Consider the following 9,898-nt stretch of genomic DNA (forward strand, 5'->3'; position numbering starts at 1 on the left):
TAGAATTGACAGAGGTTTAGGAAAGGGTGGTGAGAGAGAGCCAGACAGTAAACTTTGAGGTCATTAGGTTGGGGTGGGTTTGGAGGTTTCAGGGACTGCCTCAAGGAGCAGCCAAATGCCAGAAAAAGGGGTTTGCTACAGAGGCCCCTGAAGGTACTAGGCTCTGACCAGCTCGGGATTAGCCCCATGAGACTTGTTTTATACTTCTGCTTTTACTTTTGTGATTATAATATAATTATATAATTTATCCCATCTGTTTACTCTCTTCAAACCCTCACATATACCCTTTTCCTTGCATTCTTTTGAATTCTTTGTCTTTTTGTCATTAATTACTGCTCATATCTTTTACATAACTGATTGGGCTCTTTAAAATTTTTGTTTATATTTATTTACTCTTTTGTGCATGAATGGTTTGTACACATACCTGGTGTCTTCAGAGGTCAGAAAAGGGCATTGGACCCCATGGAACTGTAGTTACAGAGGGCTGCAAGCTACAATACAGGTGCTGGGAATCAAACCTGGATCCCTTGTAAGAGTACCACTTGCACAAACTCACTGAGCCATTTCTCCCTCACCCTCCTAGTACTCTTAATATTCCATTTCAAATCCAGATGTTCACCAATATTTTCTTAGCCTCTCTCTTTCCAAAACTATGTTATCTCCCATGTTCTCTAGGTTCTCTGTTCTACTGCACAGTTTGTGTCACACCTTGTTACACAGCAAACCTAGTTTTGTGAGCTGTTTGTTTCTCCTGATAAACCATATGTTCTTGACAGTTATAAAGGTGCAATGCATTTGAACCAGTGGTCACCATCTACCCTCTAGGTTGAATACTTTAAATCTGTTACATAATAATTACTCTTCAATTACATTAGAAATTGGCATCTTTCCCATATTAATTCTATCAGCTGTCTTTAAAGATATGTAAATATTTCCCCATGCTTTTACAAATTTTTGTATAAATCCCACCTTTCCTCATTAGCTTGGCATATTCTATGCTATAATACACTAAAAAATTAATTCTTCCAGGAAGCTGTTGCTCAGAAATTTCAAATATCTTATGCCTGTAACCCTTAAGATAAATGAATTATTTTCCTTTTATATCAAAATTAAACAATTAAAATATGTCTCTGACAAACACTCATTTTACTACATGCTAGAACAGTTTCTCTCACTGCTGTTAAATCCGAATCCTCATTACTTGTGAGTACATTAATACTGTGTGCTACATCTTTATCGTCTAGCCCAGTGATTTATAGACATGCATGAAGCCTAAACAACGGAGACTTTAACAAAAGACTTAATGTGAAACTCTTCACATCGTTAAAATGTATTCTTCAAAGCCTTTCATGGGTGTCAAACTTATGTCTACACACACACACAGAAAATAGAGAGATAGAATTACATAGCGTCAAACTTTCTTCTTCCACTCTCAACATGCCATAACCTTAAAGCAAGTGACACTACTTTTTGTATGTGTTATTTACACAGGTATGCTAAAGAGCTCTCAGAGAACAGGCAGATCTTCCAAAGCTAGATGAAAAAAAATCAGTGCAACAACTATAACAAAGAAATATATCAAAATAACACCGCATTCCAGGATCTCAAGGTGGTCTACAACTACAGACTACAGTTTGTGAAACACTAAAGGGATTTTGGTGTAAGTGTGAAATTAAAAAAAAAAATGAAAAAACAGTATTAGGCCAGAGGATTCTGAGAAGGTGTAGATTTCTCTTGGATGGCACTAACCTCTGAAAGATAAAACTACTGTCTGTAAAAGCATAGAAATTATATGTCATTACAAACAGAAAGCCTATGCATATGTCTTGTCAACAACATTAAGTGTACCGTTTCATTTATTATAGGTTTTGTTTATCTTTGACAATTTTTGATAAATTGTTTCTATCAAACATGGAAAGTAAGATACTTGACAAGAACACACATCTGCCACCTCTATTAACCAGAGCAGAAACATGCATCCCTATGGAACGATGAAAAGAGTGTGCTGTGAAATAGAGTGGTATGCCAAGCTATGAGTGTCGAGGCAACCATAAACAGGAAGGAATTCTCATAAACTATTGCAAGTTTGAGACTGGCCTGTGGGATTCATCACACCAGGGAAATCAGGAAATCCTACATAGGAAATTTGTTCCTGACCCGATAGTAGTAGCTTCTCAGAACACTGAGTTTAGGATAGAGCAATACTGTAGATGGTTTCATTTTCTCATAAAAATCATTGTGAAATCAGAGAAAATTCTTATTGAGGTCACTACACAATTATATGTGAAATTGGGGGCTAATGTGGGAATACAATTCTAAACTAATTCACAAAAAAATATCAAAAGTGGTTTTGAATAAATTTTACCACCACATAATTAATGATGAATCAAAAGAATTAAGGTGGTTTGGGGGAATTTTTTGTTGTTGTTGTTTACTTTTTTTAAAAAAGTGACCCAACTTCAGAGTTAGAAATGTCTATGAAGAAATAACATAACTGAGTTTAGAGAAAGGGAGTTGTGAAGAACTCAAATCTTAACTACTTCATTCAAATCAAGGTTAACTTGAGAATATCTTACCTGAGCTCTGGGCACAACTTTAGAATGCGAAAGATGTAGCCTTTTCTGTGATTAATACCTTGAAATTAAATCATTCTTTCTCCTTCACAGTAACTTAGCATTTTAATTTATTTTTATGTGTGATCTTACATAAGGTCTGTTTTTTGACTCAGGCTCTGAAACGAATGAATACTTAGTCACCGTAAGGGTTTCACTCCTTTGACTTAGTGATGCTGACCCTATTATTGCCAGCTTCAACGCTGTTAATATTATTCTATGTGCATCTATAATTTTTGGCTTATTTATGGGATTGTCACACTCATGTGTTGCTACTAGCGCATCTTCCCAACCTTCTATGACCTCCTTGTCCATTCACGACATCTTCTTTCCCCTAATAGTTCCCTTTCTACTATTTTTCATATATTATAAATACAAATACAGTTATATAGATTTTGCATGCTTATGAGAAAAAAACCTGTTGTATTTATTCCTCCCATGTCTACATTGCCCTCTATTCCTCCAGAAAACATTCTCCCTATGAAGTTATTTGCAGTGTAGTACATTTTCTACTTTGATGCCCTAATACACTTTCTTTTGGTATTTGCTTAATGCATATTTTCCATAAATTAATTTGCAGATATATTAAAATACATTTTAAATAAATAATATTTAAAGTTAATATCTGACCAAGACTCAGACCAAAGTTCATCTGCAAATAATAACTGTGAAAACTAAGAATTTCCTGCACATATATAGCTAGTTGAAGGAAAAATAGACAAATATAACCAAGACAGAGTTTTACTTTGTATTTCAGACTGTCCTGGAAAATTTCTGTGTATCCAGTGCTACCCTCAAACTCTGTATCCTCCTCTCTCAAATTTCTGAGTACTGGGGTTCCACTGTACCACAATTTCAATTTTAGTATTTATAACATTATTGAAATTTCATTTAGTCGTCAAATTTGATGAGTTTGATATCATCAGCATAAACTGTTTCTTGATGCTGTTGACTGCTCTAATGTTCTTATGTTTGTGATGTACACAGATTATTGAAATAAATGCCTGTTCCCCATGAAGTTCAGTGTGTGATAGGCTTCTCAGGATGGTAATATAGGAAAAGTCATTTTAACACATTGAAAACCTTTGGTTCTTTCAAATCCATTTGTAAACAATGAGATGGTGTGATACAGTTTGTACATTTCTACCAAGGATTTTTATACTCTTTGAGTAAGTTTTCTATATGCTTTCAGATATATTTAAGATTGTCACATGTAAAATATGCTGAACTATATAGCGAGAATTGATTAACCTGTTGAATGGGTCCCTGTAAAGCTGGATGTGCAAAAGATCTGAGCTATCAAAGCAAATGAGAGTCAGCAGGCAACTGCAGCCCACCTACTTTTCATGCAAGCCACACTGTGTTGTTAATAAATTCTGTTAAGATGGTATTAAAGAATGTATTTCCCTCAAGCAGTCTCTTAGATGTGTAAAATCTGATATTTTCATCTTGTTTGAAAATCTTATGTGAATGTGAGCCCAGATGAGGTGGCAGACTGCTATTGAACTGAACAGTCATCTATTTGACCTCCAGTGTCTAAGACGAAACCTAATATCAAATAAGACATTTTACAAGGAAATAAAAATGGGCATTGACCTTCTTTATCCTATAATACTTTCAATAAGTGGAACATGTTTTGATTTAACATTTGAAATAGAACTCTAGGGTGTTTTACTGTTTTATTTAATATGTACTATTTTACATAATTATGTTTTGTTACTGTTGCATTTGGTATCTAAAATGTCCCCACCTAGGCACACGTTTCATTCTGTTATGCAACTCTTTCAAATATGTAGACTTTCAAATATGGAGACTTTAAGAACCTGAGTCCCAGGGAGGCTGGAGAAAATGGCTCAGCAATTATGAGTACATGCTGCTCTCCCAGAGGTCCTGGGTTCAGTTCCCACAATTCACGGTGAGTGATTCAAACCACCTTTAACTCCAGTTTCAGGCGATTATATGCCCCCCTTGGCCTCTGGTGGTAATCCACACGTCATATATATGCAGGAACACACACATAAAGTTAAGTCATTTAAAAAAGAGAAGTGGGACTTGGCAAGCAAATGTATGTCACTGGGGTGTTAGACTTTGGAGAAGAACCCAGCTCTGGTTTTGATCACAGTTCTCTGTGTCCTACCTGTCACCATGTGAACAACCCTCTCCTACTTGCTCACTGTCTTGAATCAGTCAGAACACTCTAAAATGTGAGCCAAAACAATCTCTTTCTATCTAAGTTGCTCTGTCAGGTATTTAGTACTAATGCAGATTGGGATATGTTTGACATCCCTTTTACATTATCTGTTTCCCTCAGAGTTTTCTACATTTCTTTGTTCTTTCCTTATTTTAGGAATATTTATTCACTGATATTATGACTTGAATACTTCTTCAGGATTTGCTTCCAGGTTTTCTTTTTCCTTACATTTTAGAGCTGTTTTATTGATAATTTTAATAACACATTTCTTTTTATTCCTCTGACTCTTGTTTGTCATTCCCATAGTGTGTATCTATTGCTAATTCAAAGTGAATATCTTTACAGGCTCTCACATCATTCAGCTCCTAACCTACCTCATGTCCATGTCTTGACATTTTTTACTTTATTTTTCTAGGATTTTTCTACTTCAATATTGGCCTTACTCAGTCTATCTTCTATAAACTTTATAATTTCTCAGATTTTGTCTTTTTCTATTTTTTATATTTTCTGTGAAAATTGTTCACTTAATCACTAAAGATAATAGTGTTGGGGAAGTCCTGTGTATATGTCAATAAAGCACTGTTAGCCAATAGGGAACCAAGATAGGTGGGACTAGGAGTCCAGGAGGACTCTGGGGAGGAGAAACACAGAGAGTCGAGATGTAACTGCCATGGGATAGGAAGCCTGGAAATTTCTCCGGTAAAAGAAATACTTAGATTAACAATTATGGGGTAAATACTTAAGTTAGAGCTAGCCAGTAAGAAACAAGCGAGGCCAACAGCTTCATAATTAATATAGCCTCCTGTGTGTTTATTTGGGATTGATGCAGCTCTGGAAGCAGGCTGGCGGAAAGGCTTCTCTTTACATAATAGCTTGTTTTTCTTGTCTATTTTATTCTTGAATTTAAGTAATGACTTTATTGAGATAAAATTCACACACACAAGTCACCTTCTTAGTTCTCAATTGTTTTAGCATATTCAAATTTGAGAAATATACCAACTACAAAAATCTCAGACACATTTCTCACTTCAATTCTCTCCAACTCTTTTGGTACTAAGCAATTCTGATATAATTTCTGCCTATTCAGATTTAATGGTAATTGGCATATACTCATTTTGTGACCTTTTGTTCTTTGTTTTTTTCAATTGACATCAAGTCATAAAAGTTCCTACATATTATAAATCAGCATTTAATTAATTTAATTGCATTGGTGACTAATATTTCTTGTCTGGGTATGTTTGGGACATGTGCTACTTTCTTGAATATATATATCTAGGACAGGAAAGGTGAGTTATATGCAACCTCCATGTTTCACCATATTAAAACACTGTATAATAATTCTAAAATTCTAAACTAATCTACATCATTATTTTATTCCAAAGAGCTAATATGAGGAGTCTAATTTCTCTATATCCTTAACAATGCTTTTTATCACTTAAAAAGAACTATAGTCATCCTGGTTTTTCCTTGTGGATTAATTTTACATTTCTCTAATGTCTAATGTGTGTATTGACCATTTCTATGGTTTCTGTTCAGACTCTATACTCTTTTTGAGTTGTAGTTTATTATTGAATTTTAATAGTTCTTTATACATTTTCTTACATGTATTATTTAATAACTGAATATGTCTACAATAATTGTTTATACTTTCTGATATTCCTTTTCAGTGTTTAGTCTCATATATGTAATATGATAAAAAGAAACACTTAGCTAATATATATTAAATCATTAGTACATACAATCATTTGTGCCAAGTAATGCATTATTCATGTATGTATTTTCTTGTGATCCTGTATGTATCTAACTGCAATCAACTACATTGATTATTGGTCACATGCCTCTGAGAGGTGGCCTCCTGGTGACTGAGGGTTTGATAGGTGGAAAGCACCTTGGGGGCCAGAATCTTTTACTATAATATGCTCACCCACCCCTGACCCAGTCCTTCTCATCATTCTACCTTCTAAGTAGACCTTAACCTAGATCAAATTCCAAATACTACACTCTGAGCATTATGGAATTCTTTATTTTTAGATCCTATTTATATTCAGTTTGAAATCAATATCACAGCTTTTGTCTGAACTGATATTTTCCTGGTATATTTCATTTGGTATCTGACATTGTCCTTTTTCTCTGCCCCGCTTCTCTCAGATAAAAAAATAAAAAGTAATAATCAAATAAAGAGCAAAGAGATGAAAACTCTCAGCCGCTTATTTGCTGAGATGTTATTAACTTCTTGCAGTTTCCACTGGATCCCAAGGCTGCCCTCCCTGGATGTTCCTTCCGGCTTATTCTACTGTGTTACCTCAGATTCTTGAGTGTTTACAAGGAAAAGATAGGTGATGCTGACCTCCCTGGCCCCTGTAAAATATTGTGTTCTTCTCCTTTGTGTGTATCTAGTCCTCTGATATCAACTCTCCAAGTCCCCATTACAGCTGGATCCTAAGCATCTTCCCTCAGCATGGGCTCCTTACAAAATATCTTAGGTCATCAAGTCCTTATTGTCATTCTGTTTTCTAGGTGACTTCCCTTTGGGAGACAGTCAGGCTGGCCTGGAGTGAGGAGTATTTTTCTTTCATGGCAACTATTACTGAAGACTTCACATATTTAAAGCATTCTTATTCTGTACCAGTAGATATCGTTGTCATTTTCCCTAAAGACTTAGTGACATGTAACTGATATGTAAAAATAACCTTTAAGAATGTTGTTTGCAAAGATGCCACAGGGATTGATGGCAGACTTGCAACTTAAAATACTTTTGCTAATGGCATAATAAAGAGGGAGAGAAGGACAGGCTTGAGAGAAACACGGAATTTTACCAAAGACACATTGTGGATGGGAATTTTAACTAACAGAGGTCATTAGGAACAAAGCAGAAATGAGAAAATAATGATGATCCACCTGAGATGTTTTCAGAATGGATGGTCCTTCAGAGCCTTTCAACAATGCGTGTTGCCTGGTTTATTTACATTGTCTAGGGCTGGATTTAGACAAGGCTGGGCCAACAACAGAAAACAGTTTCTGCTTCTAACAACCATCCTCCTCTGGTGCTCTTTAGAGCCTTGAAACCTAAAGGTGTTGAGAAATAATAATATATGAGCTTATTCTCTCTTTAGTATTTTCTCTCGATCTTTTCTTCTTCATTTTCTTTACATTTTCTTTATTTCCAAATCAAGCTCTGCAGCCCAGATATCCTGGAGTTCTCTACATAGGCATGGATGGTCTAAAACCTCAAATTTACAATTCTCTTGCTAAGAGCCAGATGCTCTATCATGCCATTCCTGAGCTTATCCTTTTTTATATTTCATTTAATTCTAGAAATAATGCCTCCAGAAAAAAATGTCAAAAACTTTCCTTTCAATAGCATGTGATGTGCTCCTCAGAGAATCATGGTACAATTAGTGTTGGTGTATCAGGGAGGGCTTATGAAGTTCTTTTTGTCCTGTGTTCAAAAAGAGTGGCAATAATATCACTAGAATTTCACTTCACTAGAAGTAGTCGATAGACTACTGAGATAAACTAACTTAGAAACCTCCTGGGGCTTCCAAGCATAGTATTAAATTTTCCATTGATAGAGTGTGTAATTGGCTATTTATATAGCTCCTTGACAATTTGGATTGATTTTTACATATTATAAATAATTTCAGGTCTTTGCATGGTAGGTATACATCTTTGTTAAGCCTGTAATTATTTACACCTTTCACAAAGGTAAATTATAATCTGAACATATTGAAAATAATACCAATAGACATTCTTCTCTAAATCACAGAGGGTGTCTCATTCAAATGTACTCACACCTTAAAATTCAAGTTACATATATCCAAATCTAACATAAAAATCTCAGGCAGCATGCACATTAACTTCAAGTTATTTCATACTCTGTAACTCCAGATTTAAGCATTAATCACAGCTATGATAGTTATTCATGATCTCAGCACATTTTTCTGAAAAAGATATTAAATTTGTTACTTAACAAATTCATATACGTATAAAATGCATTCTGATCACTGTCACTCCATCTTTATCCCCTTTTGGCCCTGTTGGTCCACACTCCCCACCTCTTCCCTGCTAACCTCTTTCCTACATTCATGCCTTTGTGTGAATTTCTGGGACTAGTGTTTTGGAACTGTCTCTAAGAGTTTGGTGAGCTCTTCTGTGTGTGCACAAATGAATATTGTGACTTCCCACGTCTCATAATCTCTTACCAGCTAGTAACTCCTCAGTAGTGGATGGGACCCAGGAACTACTTCCCTGTCCATGTTGAATACTGACAGCCAATAATTCCTCAGTAGATGATGTGACCTAAGATCTTCTTCCCCATTCATGACATCTTGTGCAGTCCCAGTGCAGACAGCCACAGGTGCTGTAAGTTCAATGACTGACACACACTTATCCAGCCAGAAGCTTTTCTATGTTCTAGGGGATTGGTTACATGAAAAACAGTGGGAAGTTTCTCATCTGATGGAGGTCATGCCTGAGTGGAAGAGACCATTAACGACTAACCAAATACTGGATAACTCATATCATGAGTGTAACAAAAATAAAAGTATCCATTAGCAGCTAAATAAATACTAGATAATTTACATCAGAATTATAATTAAGAAAAAAGAGAAAGCATGGGAATGATTATTGTGAGTACACTGTGCCACAAACATAGATGAATGTGTTTATATCTTTCAAAGTTTCAGAAGCAATTGAGTAGCAATAAATTCACGAGGTTTAGTGGTTTTAATGATATCAATTTGTCATAGAATCTCCTCTACCTTGGTAATCTGGACCAGGCAAATGCAGGTTCTTTTACTCTAATCTCTATCACTAATTCTAACTTTCATATTTTATCTCTCACACCACATATTACACTACACTCACGTCTATACTTCTGTAAGTATATATGTGGTTTTCACTTTCATATTTTATCTCTCATATCATATAATACACAACACCCATGTCTATACTTCTATATGTGGTTTGCAGAAAGACTACAAATTAAAAATGCTGTAGCAAAGTACAGTTTCTGAAGTTGCTCAAGAGGGAGTCTATATTGGTAAGATCACAAATTTGGCCAGTGCCAGGAGGGAACTACTCCTAGAGTTGCTAG

Source organism: Mesocricetus auratus, unplaced genomic scaffold (assembly GCF_017639785.1).
Source record: "Mesocricetus auratus isolate SY011 unplaced genomic scaffold, BCM_Maur_2.0 Super-Scaffold_100009, whole genome shotgun sequence".
Classification (NCBI taxonomy): domain Eukaryota; kingdom Metazoa; phylum Chordata; class Mammalia; order Rodentia; family Cricetidae; genus Mesocricetus; species Mesocricetus auratus.